The sequence below is a fragment of the Zingiber officinale genome, chromosome 9B (assembly GCF_018446385.1).
Source record: "Zingiber officinale cultivar Zhangliang chromosome 9B, Zo_v1.1, whole genome shotgun sequence".
Classification (NCBI taxonomy): domain Eukaryota; kingdom Viridiplantae; phylum Streptophyta; class Magnoliopsida; order Zingiberales; family Zingiberaceae; genus Zingiber; species Zingiber officinale.
The window spans coordinates 70450652-70467340 of NC_056003.1; positions in this window are offsets into that span (position 1 = coordinate 70450652).

The following is a 16689-nucleotide window of genomic DNA, read 5'->3' on the forward strand; positions in this document are numbered from 1 at the left end:
TCAAATGATTGCATTTTATATTTATATATATGTCAATGCAGTTATCTATTTAATTTATATTATAGATAACATATTGTATAATGCCACACAGCAGATCATGTTATCGGTTCGTTATAAATTATAAATAGTAGCTCACAACCAAGATGGATTGGGATAAACCATTGGAACGGTTGTAGTATAATTTGGTATTAGTCTATCTTGACTATAAAATTACACTAGTACACTATGTGTGTATTGAGCAGAACCGTTTGAGGTTGTTTGATTTGTACTGACTACATAAAAGAACAGAACCTCTGTTATTATGGATGTCCGTCCTCTTAATCCCTATATAATAACAAGCACGTATACTTAGTATTTATTTCTTTAACTTATCAATGGGTGAGATTTATTCGTTAAATCAATAGGCCCGATGAGTTGGGAAATAGTACTGTTTATATGGTGTGTTATTGATTATAGAAGAAATCTATCTCCTAATTATTTAGGTTGATGATGCCCCCTTGAGGAGCTCATAAAGATTATCATGTAAATCTTGCAGCTGGACTTAGTCTGGCATGATAATAAAGTTGTGTGGTACTACTCTGGGAATCAGATGTTAATTAATTAGATTGTCAGTAGCTCAATTAATTAACGGGCATACGATATCTTAAACATAGGGAGATTAACGCACTCATGATAAGAAAGAGCCCATATTCTAATATGGGATTGGTGCGGTAGTTCAATAAAAATCCTTCAGTGGTATGGGTTATTATTGATAGACTTGAGTTGGGTGTTCGGGCCGAACACAGGAAGCCCAAGCCCATCAAGAGATCTAAACTAATTCTTCCTCTAGGTCCTTGTTGTAGCCTCTATATAATGCCTCGCATCCACCCATCCACGTGTTGTTAGAGTTGTTTTGTTTTCGGTGCCACCACATCTCTTCCTTGCTAGGGTCGGCCACATCTCTTCCACCTAGGGTCGGCACCTCCTCCTCCATACAAGGGTCGGCGACTCCTCCTCCATACAAGGGTCGATGCCTCCTCCTCCATACAAGGGACGACACCTCTTCTCCTTGCTAGGGGCAAGCGGCTCTTGCTCTCCTTGGTGGCTAGCGGTTTGGAAGAAATGAAGGGAAGGGTGGTTGTTGTCTTGGTAAATCATCACCCACACGACGTCCAAGAAGAGGAGAGGAATACAGCAGAAGATCAAGAGGTCTTTAGCTACAAAGGAAAGGTACAACTAGTTCTTTAATTTCGTTGCGTAATTAGTAGTTTTCTTTGTATCAATCTTGAATACCATGACAAGAGGCCAGCGATCTTGTACTTCGATCAAGGTGTGCTTTGATCCATCAAGAACTTGCTTGATTGATCAAACACATGTCTGATCGAACATGCGGGTTGATAGGAAAAGTTCTGTACTTGTACAATTTTTGTATAGGGAAATTGAAACAGAACGGAATTCCAGCGCCTTCAAGTGGTATCAGAGCATGTTTTCTGGTTCTGTATAATTGGTTTTCGGTTAAATTATGCAATGCTAGTATATAGGTTTATGCAAGATAATAGTAGGATGTGCAAAAAAGATTAACTCTGTAGTTGCAGGCATCCTAGATCCAACTATTATGGCTTTTTGTGTGTTAGTATGATTTGAACCCTCGGGCATGTCGAGGTTGTTTTGAGTGCATGATTGTAATAATTAAATGCAGTCGGTCGCTGTATTATTAGTTTTTTACATTCTGTTCGATCTAGAATACATGTAAATTCCTTTGTGAAATATAGGATCGATAAATGTAAATTTTATTTCTTTTTGTTGCGGCTTGTATCCTTGATATGCTTGGTGCTATTTTGAGGACTAGAGGAGCGACGAAGAAGGAAGCAAGATAGACATGATGGCTTGATCCATTGATGGCATATTGGAGGATAGCGATGGATGAGGCCATAATAGTTGGAAATTTTTTTTTTATATTTATTGCCTTTATATGCTGTTTATGTGTGCTGTGACGATGGTTTTATGTGCTGTGATATGTGCGCATGTTAAAAATCCTCGATTTAAATAACTAAGTAGGAGAGAGATTATTTAAATAAATTCCATGACCTCCATTACTGGTTTGTAAGTGATGCATTCAAACTTGCGCGTTGGCTTTAAGTGCCTTCCTCCATATCGGTTGAGTTTGTTTGCGGATCAGTAGATCAAACTTCCTCTATGAATAATTATAGGAAATTAATTAGGTATGTTTGATATTCTCCATATGAAGGATACAATCCTAATTAATGGACTAAGTATCAAGTAATGGTATATACTTAGGCGCATTTAATAGTATCCTCCCCATCGAAGTCACTGCTATTATTTGTGTGACCAAAGATAAACTAACTATTAATTTTATTTGTCAGAAAGTTAGGTTGACAAGATAATAAAATTAATGGGTAAAACCTCCTCTTACAAATGTTTGAATTAGTATACGTCCACACTATCGTGACATACAAAATTCGCGGTGTTTTGAGGTGTTGGTGAATTTAAATTATATTGTTTGAGGAATCAATATTACTTTAAATTCTAAAGTTTTGACAAAATATATTATTTTGTGATTCTCAGGATTTCAAAATGGCATTCAATCCTCTTGCTATTATTTTAAAAGAAAGCAAACTTACTGGTCCAAATTATATTGATTGGAAATGAAACTTGGACATTGTCTAAACTGTTAAAAAATACAAGTTCGTACTTTTTGAGGTCTGTCCTAGCATTCCTGATAAGGATTCTAGTGAAGAGGACATAGAGAGACATAGGAAATAGGTCAAGGTAGATGAGATGGTGCGATGTTACATTTTGCCTTCTATGTCAAATGTGCTGCAACATCAGCATAAGGCCCTACCCCACTGCCTATGACATGATGCTCAATCTCAAGGAACTCTTCGGACACTAGAATTGGGCTGCTAGGCAAGAGGCAATGAGAAACTTAATGAAAACCACCATGACTAAGGGGACACCCGTGAGGGATCATATCCTCAAGATGATGGCTCATTTGAATGAGATGGAAGTCATTGGAGCTGAAATCGATGGGAAAACCCAGGTCGATATCATTCTCCAAAAGTTGCCCAAGAGTTTTAAGCAGTTCCGCCTGAACTACAACATGAACAAATGGGTTTATTCATTAGCGGAACTTCTGACAGAACTCCAAGCGGTAGAAGGGTTATTTCGTCGAAGTTGTCAAGTTCATATTGTTGAAAATGTTTCTGCCTCTAAGCCGAAAGGTAGAAAGAAAATTAAGAAACAAGTTGGTTCGGCAAAGAAAGTGATTCAACCTCAAGGGACTGGGTCGCAGGTAGGTGTGAAGAAGTCGAAGGGCAAGTGCTTCATAAGCAAGCAGTCTGTACATTGGAAGGTGGATTGTCCTCGCAGAAAGGAGAACAATAAAGGTATATCTTATTCATTAGTTGTTGAAACATGTTTAGCGGTGTTATCTACCAGTACCTGGTGTGTAGATACGGGAGCCACTGATCATGTCTGTAATTCATTGCAGGGGTTCCAGGAAACTAGACGACTACATGAAAGGGAGATCAAAGTCTACATGGGCAATGCTACGAGAGTGGTGGCTGTTGTAGTGGGAGATGCTTATTTATCTTTTGATAGGAATAAAACTTTGATTTTTGAAAAATTATCTTTACGTACCATGTTTTAGAAAGAACTTGATTTCAGTTTCTAAATTATTTATGGATGGATATTCTGTTTCTTTTAATGATAAAGTGGTTGTCAAGAAAAATAGGGTGGTTATCTGTTCTGGTGCATTGATTGGCAATTTGTATACTCTTAATCCAATAACTCCCACGATGCAACAAATGGAAATTAATAATACATCTTCTAATTCTAATAAGAGAAAGCAACCTTCAGAAATGAGTCAAACATATCTTTGGCATCTAAGGTTGGGTCATATTAACTTGAATAGGATTCAAAGGTTAATAGCCGATGGACCTTTGGATTTATTGGTAGTGGAAAACTTTCTGACCTGCGAGTCTTGCTTAGAAGGAAAAATGACCAAGAGGCTTTTTAGGCAAAGGGATATAGAGCCAAAGAAGTATTGGAATTAGTTTATTCTGATTTGTATGGGCCTATGACTATCTAGGAAAGAGGTGGTTTCGAATATTTTATCTCTTTTATAGACGACTATTCGAGATATAGGTATATTTACTTGATGCGTCGCAAGTCTGAGTGCTTTGATAAGTTCAAAGAGTACAAGGTTGATGTGGAGAAACGTTATGTTAAATGTATCAAGACACTACGGTCTGATCATGGTGGAGAGTGTTGGTTGGTCCTAGGAAGATCGTACCGGTTCCACTATACAAAAATTTTGTACAAGTGTCGAACCTTTCCGAAACAACCTATTGTGTTCTTTAGAAATTAAATTAGGAATAGCAAATGGAACTTAACATTATTGATTCCAAATTTAACTTATCTGTTCTTAATGGTTTAGATTTGGATCGCAAACGATGCTTAACATTATTGATCCAAATCCACCTATGTTATAAATTCAATTAAATATTAATTTCTAAAATTGGCTTCCAGGACAGCATGGCGAGGCACTAGTCCTTCTTGGGTATGGGATCATCCACCACCACCTAGACAAAGCCTTTTAAGGAAAACTAATATTTAATTTCCTTATATAACTCTAGGTTTAACTAAAAAGAACAATCAAATCACAAATTTGAAAAATAAAAAAAACACAAACTCGAATCACAAATTCGAAACTCTTGAATCATATGCCTCTTGTGTTTGGAATTCATACAAAGAAAAATTAGCATGATGCGGAAAACAATTACTAGTTATACCTTTTTTTGTATGCTAATAACCATGAGATCTTCTGCCGTATTCCTCGCCTCCTCTTGGACGTCGTGTGGGCGACGATCCTCCAAGATGAACACCACCCAAAAGCTTCTTCCTCCTTCTCTAAAATCCTGCCACCACCTCCACAAAGAAATAAATGAGAGCAAGGGGAAAGGAAAAAGAGAGGGTCGGCCACAAGAGAGAGCACAAGAAATAAAATAAGAATTGATTCATCATGATGTTGGGTTCTTCGGGCCGCGAAAATCGCTTTTTCGCGTCGCGGAAACCCCGAGTCACCCAAAGCCATGGATCTCGTGCAAAGATTCGTAAACAAAATTATCGAAAAACCTTTTTCTTGTACGAGTTTGTAAAAACCTTAGATCTACACTAAAGTTAAGATCATTACCCTTGTAGCGAAGCCCTTCGCGTTCCCGCTTGTCCAAGATGTCGCCGGATCTCTAGTTGTCAAAGTAGACAACCTCTATATGTATCCACACGGACACAAGTAGAAGGAGATGACCAAAACACAAGGTGTGCTAGCACCAATGGAGTGTTCGGCCAAGGAATGGGAGAAGGAGAAGAGAGAGCACCCAAGGGAGAAGAAGAGTGAATGAATCAATGAGAGGAAATTCAAAAAAACACCTTAGCCATCAAGTGGTCGGCCACTCTAGGAGGTGTAACCCCCACATTAATTCCAATTAATGTGGAGACCATTAAGAGTTGTAACCCCCATGAGGTGGCACTCTAGGATGATGTGGATCAACACTATTGGTCCACATCTTGCCAACTCACTAGTGATGTGGTAAAAAGTCAAGTCAAACATGACTTTTTCTCTTCCTCTCAAATCAAGTCAAACTTGATCAAATCTCTCTCATGGTTGATCTAATCCAACCATATGATTCAAGCCAACTTAATATAATGAATCTAATTCATTAAATTAAGTTGATTTAATGAGTCATAATCTAAATTAGACTCATTGAATACATGAATCAACTTGAGTCCAACTCAATTAGCCCAATTTGGATTACTCTTAATCCAATATGATTCATCAAATGAATCTAATCCTCTTGGTTCATCATATGAACCAAATCTCCATCTAATTGTCCTTAGTGTGTGACCCTATAGGTTCTTGTAATGTTGGCAATGCCCTAAACCCATTTAGGAGCATAAGTAATGAGCGGTATCTAGCAACACATCATTACTACCCAAGTTACAAGAATGTCGAGATCCGACATCACCTTGTGACTACCAATTGTGACTCCTCACAAAATATGTCAAATGTCCTTCTATCCTTGACATCTAGATTGATCAATGTGAGGCATAGACCGTGTCATCCTCTAATCAATCTAAATCTTGAACTCCAAGTAGACTCACTCGATCAAATGAGCTCAACATCTCTTGTTGACTCATTTGGGCATGGTCATGCACTTCGTGGTCTAACTCTATCAAGAATATTGATGTCGCTCCCGTCATATGGGAGGGATAGATCCCATCTACATCACTCACATCCCTCTGCATAATTTATTACTTACCCAGTAATCGCCTTTATAGTCCACCCTGTAGTCCACCCTGTTACGGGTGACGTTTGACGAAACCAAAGTACATAACTCCTTATATAGGGATCCATGGTGACTTCAGGTCAAAGGACTAATAGTCATACTAATAGCCACATGAGAAAGTATATGACACTCATATAACGATCCATGATACTTTCTCATGGCGGGTCATTCAGTATACATTCTCTAAGGTATACCCATGTGTCAGCTTGATATCTCTATATCCATGACTTGTGAGATCAAGTCATCGAGCTGACCTACATGCTAGTCTTATTGTATTAACATTGTCCCTGAATGTTAATACTCGACTAGGAATGATTTAGACTAGTGTTCCCTATATCATCTCACTATCGATTCAACCAATCGATTGATATAGGTAAGAACCTTTCTACTCTAGGACGTTACTATACTTATTTTATCTGGCACTAATACAAATAAGCATAATAACCAAAAATCAAATGCCTTAATACATATACATGAATATGATATACATGAGTCCATACAATCATCAAATGAATGGCTCTAGGGCTCTAACTAACAATCTCTCACTAGCACTAGTGCCAATCAGTATAGGCTCTAAGGCCTAATGACCTAGTGTGACCATCATGCTTCCTCTGTGCCAAAGCCTTGATCAAGGGATCTGCGTTGTTAGCCTCTGTAGGTACTCTGCAAATCTTCACATCTCCTCTATCGATAATCTCTCGAATGAGATTGAAGCGCCGTAGTATGTGCTTGGTCCGCTGGTGTGAGCGAGGTTCCTTCGCCTGTGCTATAGCTCCATTGTTGTCACAATAGAGCTGAACTGGATCAGCGATGCTAGGAACCACCCCAAGTTCAGTGATGAACTTGCGGATCCAAACTGCCTCCTTTGCTGCCTCTGATGCAGCAATATACTCGGCCTCTGTTGTAGAATCAGCTACTGTGTCCTGCTTCGAACTCTTCCAGCTCACAGCACCACCATTTAAGCAAAACACGAACCCTGACTGCGATCGGTAATCATCCTGATCGGTCTGGAAGCTGGCATCACTGTAACCCTTTACAGTTAGCTCATCATTGCCTCCATATATCAAGAAATATTCTTTAGTCCTTCGTAAGTACTTAATAATATTCTTGACCGCTATCCAGTGACTTTCACCAGGATCTGACTGGTATCTGCTCGTCATGCTCAAAGCATACCAGACATCAGGTCGAGTACATAGCATAGCGTACATGATCGATCCTATGGCTGAGGCATAAGGGATCTGATCCATGCGATCTCTCTCCTCTCTAGAAGAGTGACCTTGAGTCTTCTAAAGACTGACGCCATGTGACATCGGCAGAAATCCCTTCTTGGAATTCTGCATGGCAAACCGAAGGAGTACCTTGTCAATGTCGAACGTGCTCCCACTAGTCTTTCTAGAAACAAAGTCCCTTTCTAGAAAGACTTCAGTCTTTGCCACAACAATCTTGTGCTGACTGGGAGTGTAGAAGTAATATCCCTTAGTTTCCTTGGGATATCCGATGAAATAGCACTTGTCGGATTTGGGTCCTAATTTGTCTGAGACTTGACGTCGTACGTAAGCCTCACAGCCCCAAATCCTCATGAAAGACACCTGGGTATCTCTCCCAGTCCATATCCGATATGGTGTCTTTATCACGGCCTTGGATGGAACTCGGTTGAGAATGAAAGCTGCCGTGTCTAGAGCATAGCCCCAAAGGTATGTCGGAAGATCTGTGTGACTCATCATAGATCGTACCATATCTAATAAGGTACGATTCCTCCTTTCGGATACACCATTCCACTATGGTGTTCCAGGAGGAGTGAGTTGGGATAGAATCCCACACTCAGCTAAATAGTCACGAAACTCATGGCTTAAGTATTCACCACCTCGATCTGATCGAAGTATCTTAATACTCTTGCCAAGCTGGTTCTGTACTTCATTCTTGAATTCTTTGATCTTTTTAAAGGATTCCAACTTATGTGTCATCAAGTACACATAACGGTATCTACTGAAATCATCAGTAAATGTGATGAAGTACCTATAACCGCCTCTAGCAGCGACATTGAAAGGGCCACATACATCACTATGTATGAGTCCTAACAGATCAGTCGCTCTCTCGCTGTGCCCACTAAAGGGAGTCTTGGTCATCTTGCCTCGTAGGCATGACTCGCATATCTCATATGATTCTAAATCAAATGAGTCCAGCAAACCATCCTTATGGAGCTGGGATAAGCGCTTGTCATTTATATGACCTAAGCGACAGTGCCAGAGGTAGGTTTGGTTCATGTCATTTGACTTGAACCTCTTGGTACTAATGTTATAGATAGAGCTCTCAAGGTCTAGAATATAGAGTCCGTTCATCAGAGGTGCACTACAATAGAACATATCGTTTAAATAGACAGAACAACATTTGTTCTTTATTATAAACGAGAATCCTTTCTTGTCCAAACAAGAAACTGATATAATGTTCTTAGTCAATGCAGGCACATAACAACAATCGTCTAACTCTAGTATAAGTCCCGAGGGCAGAGATAGAAAATAAGTCCCTACAGCAACAGCAGCAACCCGTGCTCCATTGCCTACTCGTAGGTCTATCTCGCCCTTTGTCAATGCTCTGCTATTTCTCAGTGCTTGTACATTAGTACAAATGTGCGAAGCACATCCGGTATCTAATACCCACGACGAAGAAATAGAGAGGTTGACTTCTATAACATTTATACCTGAAGTAGAAATCTTATTTCTCTTCTTGTTAAGATCTTCCAGGTGTCCTGTGAAGTTCCTCTTCCAGTGCCCTGCTTGTCCTTGATATAGTTGACGAAGATGTGCAACCATATCGTAAGCACCCATCAACTCATGTTGCTTCTGAAGCTCAGAGTTCATGGTTGCGAGCATTAGACAGGACACATCTAATGCGTCATCTTGATGCTTCTTGTAAGCATCCCGGTCAGCTCGCATGGCAGTGGCAGGAGGAGCCTCCGGAATGGGCTGCTCCAGAACGTACAGTTTACGTTCCTGAGTGAGAACTATTCTCAGGTTCCTGTACCAGTCCAGGAAATTTGCTCCGTTGAGCTTGTCCTTCTTAAGGACAGATCGCAGAGAGAAAGTGTTCGTATTCGACGTCATGGTTATCTACAACAGAAAATTTGCAGAAATAAATATCATATTTTTTAAAAATCATTTAATTAGACCTTTAATTAAATGATGCTCCCACTGAATTCTATAATTCTTGTGGGACAAGATCCACATCATACTAACTCTTGAGTTAGCTTTGGCTAATACGCCCAAGGCTTAGTATGATCGGTAGGTAACGATTACCAATTACATCTCTATGCAACTCTTGTTTATAGAATCAATATCCGCATTTATATTAAAACTCAAGTTAGCTTTGGCTAATACGCCCGAGAGTTAATATAAACGTGATTTTGTCCTACCTTTCCAACTATTAGAAGAATGCCTATAGTTGACTCGATCCAACCAAGTAACTAGGAATACTCAATCTAATTGAGTTTGTATTCACCCATGTGTTAATAGGCGGGACCAAGATTGTCCCTCCGTACCCTACCAAGATAATATGTATTGCTCTACTTTGGCAGATTCAACAATACATGTGATCGAGGTAGTGATAGTTATCACGGCACGGTTAGGCATTTAGAGTTGGTTCGATCTAGATCTAATCTAATCGAGAAGGATGCATCTTGTGCACGACTTAGATCTAATCTAATTGCAAGGGTGCATCATGTGCACGACTTAGATCTAATCTAATCGTTAAGGCACTAATTAATTAATTAATTATTAGACATGCATCAGATACATAACAATTAATTAATTAATCTATTTGTGATTTAGTCATGGCCCTACTACGATCTTCTCAAGCCAATGAGAAGATCGAATGGTCAACCTAGGGTCAACAGCTTCTCCAAGCTCCTCCCTTTGACCACCTTGTGTTGCTCGTGCCCGCCTCGGAACTCCGTCTCGTGTGGACCCTCCATCGCTCCAATTTATACATTACAATTTGAAACTCGAGTTACATTCGAGTCTAAATCTAATTTACAACCAGAATAAGAGAAAGGCATGACGCGCAGGCCGTGGAAAAAAAATAAAAATACAGCACACACAATCATATGACGGCACGCAGGTCGTATTATGAATTACAACACAAATCCAATCTTATTGGGTATATTGGGCCATGACTATCACAAATTAATATATAATTCAAAATTATATATTTTTTCATAATTTTTATGTAATTTTAAAAATAATTTTTATAATTTTTATAAGTAAAATTTCCCGGCGGTCCCGTTTAGCGGTTTCGGGCGCAATCGCGGAACGGATCCCCTTGCGGGGCCCAGGGGCAGCGCCCCTACCCGCGATCTAACCATCGCGAGGGTTCCTTTGCGATCCAACAGCGCCTAAACCCGCTGTCCCAAAATGATTTGGGTCGAGACATTGCCGTTTCGGAAAAATCTTCCCGGCGGGTTCATTTTTAGCGATTTCGGGTGCAATCGCGGAGCAAATTCCCTTGCGGGGTTAGGGGCAATGCCCCTACCCACGATCTAACCATCGTGAGTTGCTCCTTTGTGATCTAATGGCACCCGACCCCGCTGTCCCAAACGGATTTGGGGCAAAACGAAGCCGTTTAAAAGAAAACTTTCCGGTAGCCGAAGCCTACAAGTGCCGAGACACTTGTGCTTCGCTTCTACGGAAAAATTACTCATAAAAACTCTAAAAACTCAATTTTTACAGAAAATCACAGAAGGTATATTTTTCATAAAATACAAACGAACTCGTACAAGTCTTTGCACGTGGCTCTGATACCACTGTTGGGTTCTTCGGGCCGCGAAAACCGCTTCTTCGCGTCGCGGAAACCCCGAGTCACCCAAAGCCATGGATCTCGTGCAAAGATTCGTAAACAAAATTATCGAAAAACCTTTTTCTTGTACGAGTTTGTAAAAACTTTAGATCTACACTAAAGTTAAGATCATTACCCTTGTAACGAAGCCCTTCGCGTTCCCGCTTGTCCAAGATGTCGCCGGATCTCTAGTTGTCAAAGTAGACAACCTCTATATGTATCCACACGGACACAAGTAGAAGGAGATGACCAAAACACAAGGTGTGCTAGCGCCAATGAAGTGTTCGGCCAAGGAATGGGAGAAGGAGAAGAGAGAGCACCCAAGGGAGAAGAAGAGTGAATGAAATCAATTGAGAGGAAATTCAAAAAACCCATTAGCCATCAAGTGGCCGGCCACTCTAGGAGGTGTAACCCCCACATTAATTCCAATTAATATGGAGACCATTAAGAGTTGTAACCCCCATGAGGTGGCACTCTATGATGATGTGGATCAACAATATTGGTCCACATCTTGCCACCTCACTAAATGACATGACAACAACTGTAACCTCCTCATTTAATGTGGGCCGGCCACATTAAATGCTATGGAGGCTTGTAACCTCCATGAGGTGGCACACATTGATGATGTGGAGCAATCCTATTGGTCCACTTCTTGCCAACTCACTAGTGATGTGGCAAAAAGTCAAGTCAAACATGACTTTTTCTCTTCCTCTCAAATCAAGTCAAACTTGATCAAATCTCTCTCATGGTTGATCTAATCCAACCATATGATTCAAGCCAACTTAATATAATGAATCTAATTCATTAAATTAAGTTGATTTAATGAGTCATAATCTAAATTAGACTCATTGAATACATGAATCAACTTGAGTCCAACTCAATTAGCCCAATTTGGATTACTCTTAATCCAATATGATTCATCAAATGAATCTAATCCTCTTGGTTCATCATATGAACCAAATCTCCATCTAATTGTCCTTAGTGTGTGACCCTATAGGTTCTTGTAACGTTGGCAATGCCCTAAACCCATTTAGGAGCATAAGTAATGAGCGGTATCTAGCAACACATCATTACTACCCAAGTTACAAGAATGTCGAGATCCGACATCACCTTGTGACTTCCAATTGTGACTCCTCACAAAATATGTCAAATGGCCTTCTATCCTTGACATCTAAATTGATCAATGTGAGGCATAGACCGTGTCATCCTCTAATCAATCTAAATCTTGAACTCCAAGTAGACTCACTCGATCAAATGAGCTCAACATCTCATGTTGACTCATTTGGGCATGGCCATGCACTTCATGGTCTAACTCTATCAAGAATATTGATGTCGCTCCCGTCATATGGGAGGGATAGATCGCATCTACATCACTCACATCCCTCTGCATAATTTATTACATACCTAGTAATCATCTTTATAGTCCACCCTGTTACGGGTGACGTTTGACGAAACCAAAGTACATAACTCCTTATGTAGGTATCCATGGTGACTTCAGGTCAAAGGACTAATAGTCATACTAATAGCCACATGAGAAAGTATATGACACTCATATAACGATCCATGATACTTTCTCATGGCGGGTCATTCAGTATACGTTCTATAATGCATACCCATGTGTCAGCTTGATATCTCTATATCCATGACTTGTGGGATCAAGTCATCGAGCTGACCTACATGCTAGTCTTATTGTATTAACATTGTCCCTGAATGTTAATACTCGACTAGGAATGATTTAGAGTAGTGTTCCCTATATCATCTCACTATCGATTCAACCAATCGATTGATATAGGTAAGAACCTTTCTACTCTAGGACGTTACTATACTTATTTTATCTGGCACTAATACAAATAAGCATAATAACCAAAAATCAAATGCCTTAATATATATACATGAATATGATATACATGAGTCCATACAATCATCAAATGATTGGCTCTAGGGCTCTAACTAACACATGAGGCCTCTCCTCCCCTTCTTTTATAATACTTGCCCAAGGTATACAAGGAAAGATTTTTACAAAAAATTAAAATCTTCCTCTTGTTTTTCCTTTCCTACTTTTTAATTCCTTTTTCTCCTCTTTGAATGATTTAATTGATTGGCCGACCCCTTGCTTGGGCACCAAGCAAGGATGGTCGGCCCTAAGAGGAAAGAAAAGAAACAAAAAAAACTTTGTAAAAATTTTGTAAGCAAAGAAGGAAAGCGCTTATAAAATTTTACAAGCTCTCTTTTATTTTCCTAATGTGGATGTTTAAAAAATGAAAGTTTTCTTTATTTTAAATCAAGTTTTAAAATTTAAAACTTCTCATTTAAAATTTCCTTTTTTAATATGGTTAAAAAAGGAAAGTTTCAAATTTAAAACTCCCTTTTTAAAAAACTATGAGGATGGTTAAAAAAAGGAAGGTTTTAAAACTTTTAAACTTTCTTTTAAACCATGTGGCCTAATTAAAATAAGGAAAGTTTTATAATTTAAAATCTCTCACTTAAAACTTATAGATATCTACAAAGAGAAGATTTTAAAAATTCAAAATACCCCTCATACTTTGAATTATGTGGCCAGTCCCTTCAAAATTAATTGTGCCCGACCCCCTTAGAGAGAGTAGTGGTCGGCCCTTAGCTTAGTCACCAAGCCTTGGGTCGGGCCCCCTCTTGGACACCAAGATGGGCTTTTCATGGGTGGATATGAGGAATTAATGAGGCTACAACAGGGACCTAGAGGAGAAATTGGTTTTGGCCTTCCGACGAACTCGAGTATCCCATGTTCGCCCCGAACACAAAACTCAAGTTCATCAATAATAACTCATTCCACTAGAGAGTTATTATTGCACTACCTCACCAATCTCAAATTACATTATGGGCTCCTTCTTATCATGAGTGTGTTATTCTTCCCGTGTTTAAGATGTCGAATGTCCACTAATTAAATGAGTTACTGACAACTCTCTTTAATTAATATCTTAGTCCAAGAGTAGTACCACTCAACCTTATCATCATGTCGGACTAAGTCCACCTGCAGGGTTTAACATGGCAATCCTTATGAGCTCCTCTTGGGTACATTGTCAACCTATATTACTAGGACATAGTTTCCTTCTATAATCAACAACACACACTATAAGTAATATCATTTCCCAACTTATAAGGCCTCTTGATTTATCGAACTAAATCTCACCCTTTGATAAGTCAAAGAAATAAATATTAAATATATGTGTTTGTCATTATATTATGATTAAGAGCACACACTTCCATAATAACCGAGGTCTTGTTCTTTTATTTAATCAGTATAAAAAAATTTGCCTCAATGGTCCTACTCAATACACTCTAAGTGTACTAGTGTAATTATATAGTCAAGATAAACTAATACCTAATTACACTATGACTGTACTGATGGTTTGTTCCTTTCCAATTCGGTCGTGAGCTACTATTTATAATTTATAAGAAACTGATAACATGATCTTCTGTGTGTGATACCACACACCATGTTATCTACAATATAAATTAATTGAACAACTACACTTAGCATATAAAAGTAGATATTGACCAATGCAATTCTTATTTCTAAATATATGTTTATACAAAAAGCTAGGCTTTTAGTATACATTCCAACAATCTCCCACTTATACTAAAAGACTATGCTGCCATATATCCTTCCATACATCTGATTCCCAACCCTTCAACATGCCCATCAAAAGCTCTTGCCTTAAGGGCCTTAGTGAAAGGATCTTCCAGGTTATCACTTGATGCAATCTTCACGGCAACAACTTCTCCACATTATACGATGTCTCGTATTGGGTGATACTTACACTCTATTATGTTTACTTGCCTTATGGACTTATGGTTTCTTTGAGTTTGCTACTGCACCATTATTATTTCAATAAATTGTAATAATTTTAGGTAAACTAGAAATCATGTCTAAGTCCATCATGAAGTTTCTGAGTCATTCAACTTCTATGGCTGCCTCAGAGGCTGCCACATACTCAACTTGCATGGCGGAGTCCGAAAAGCATCTATGCTTAACACTCCTCCATTATTATGGTTCCACTTCCTAAAGTAAACACAAAACCCCAAGGTCGTCTTACTATTGTCCCTATCTGATTGGAAGTCAGAATCTGTTGTAACCTACAGGGATCAAATCATCTGTCTTGTAAACTAGCATATAATCTCTAGTCCCTCTAAGGTACTTTAATATATGCTTTATGGCAGTCTAGTGTCCCGGTCCTGAGTTACTTCGATATCTGCTAACTATGCCCTAGGCAAAACAGATATCCGGTTTCGTTCACAACATACATTAGCCTTCTAACACCCGAAGCATAAGGAACTGCCTTCATGTCCTCTATCTCCTTTGATGTCTTCGGAGACATCTCTTTAGATAAAGCTACTCCATGCCTAAAAGGTAGAAAATCTTTCTTGGAGTCTTGCATGCTAAAATGGGACTGTATACGAAGCTTGGGATAAGCACAATATTCTTTTCTTGTGATCCCTTATTACTTTGATCGCGAGAATATATGCGAATTTCCCAAGTCCTTCATATCGAATTGCTTGGACAACCATACCCTTACTTTCAACAACACTTTGATATTGTTTCCAACTACCAAAAATGTCATCTATGTATAGTACAAGAAATACCACCACGTTTCCATCACACTTCTTGTATACACAAGACTCATCCGGACACTGAATAAATCCATAAATCTTGATTATTTCATTAATTCGGATGTTCCAAGACCTTGAAGCTTTACTTCAGTCCATAGACCAATTGAGCTTACATACTAGATGCTCTTTGTTTTTTGCAATGAACCCCTCTGGTTGCTTCATATGGATGTTTTCTTCAAGACTTCCATTATGGAAAGTTGTCTTGACATCCATTTGCCAAATCCCATAATCCATATGAGCAGCAATAGATAAAAGAATCCGGATAGACTTAAGCATAGCTACCAGTGAAAAGATACCCTTTTTCATCAAGCGTTGTTTTGAAAATTTCCACCTTCCCGTCTGTCCTTCTTTTTCTATTGTAGACCTAATGGATTTTACACCATTTGGTGATTCTACAAGCTCCCAGACTTTATTAGAATACATATATTCTAATTCTGTATTCATTGCTCTTTGCAAAGATGCTGTATCTTTATCTTGGAGTACTTCGTCATATGTACCAGGGATCTAGTCCAAAGACTTTCCCAAAACATGAATCCTCTACTACGACGAGGCACTGTCTGCAATTGTGCATTATTTGTGACACGTGTTGCAGTTTCTTGTGGTATCTTCATCTTGAACTGTTGGTACTAGATTAGACGTATCCTTTATTATTTCCTTAAGAACAAATTTACTTATGGGCATGTGGTTCATTACATAGTCCTTTTCTAAAAATCGAGCATTAGTGCTATCAATGACCTTCTGATTTTTAGGACTATAAACCTCCTTTCGTTTCTCTAGGATAACTCATAAATAAGTGAACTCTTGTTCCAATTTATCAGTGTCTCCCTTTAGCACATGTACTGGACTACCCCAAATCCGAATATGCTTT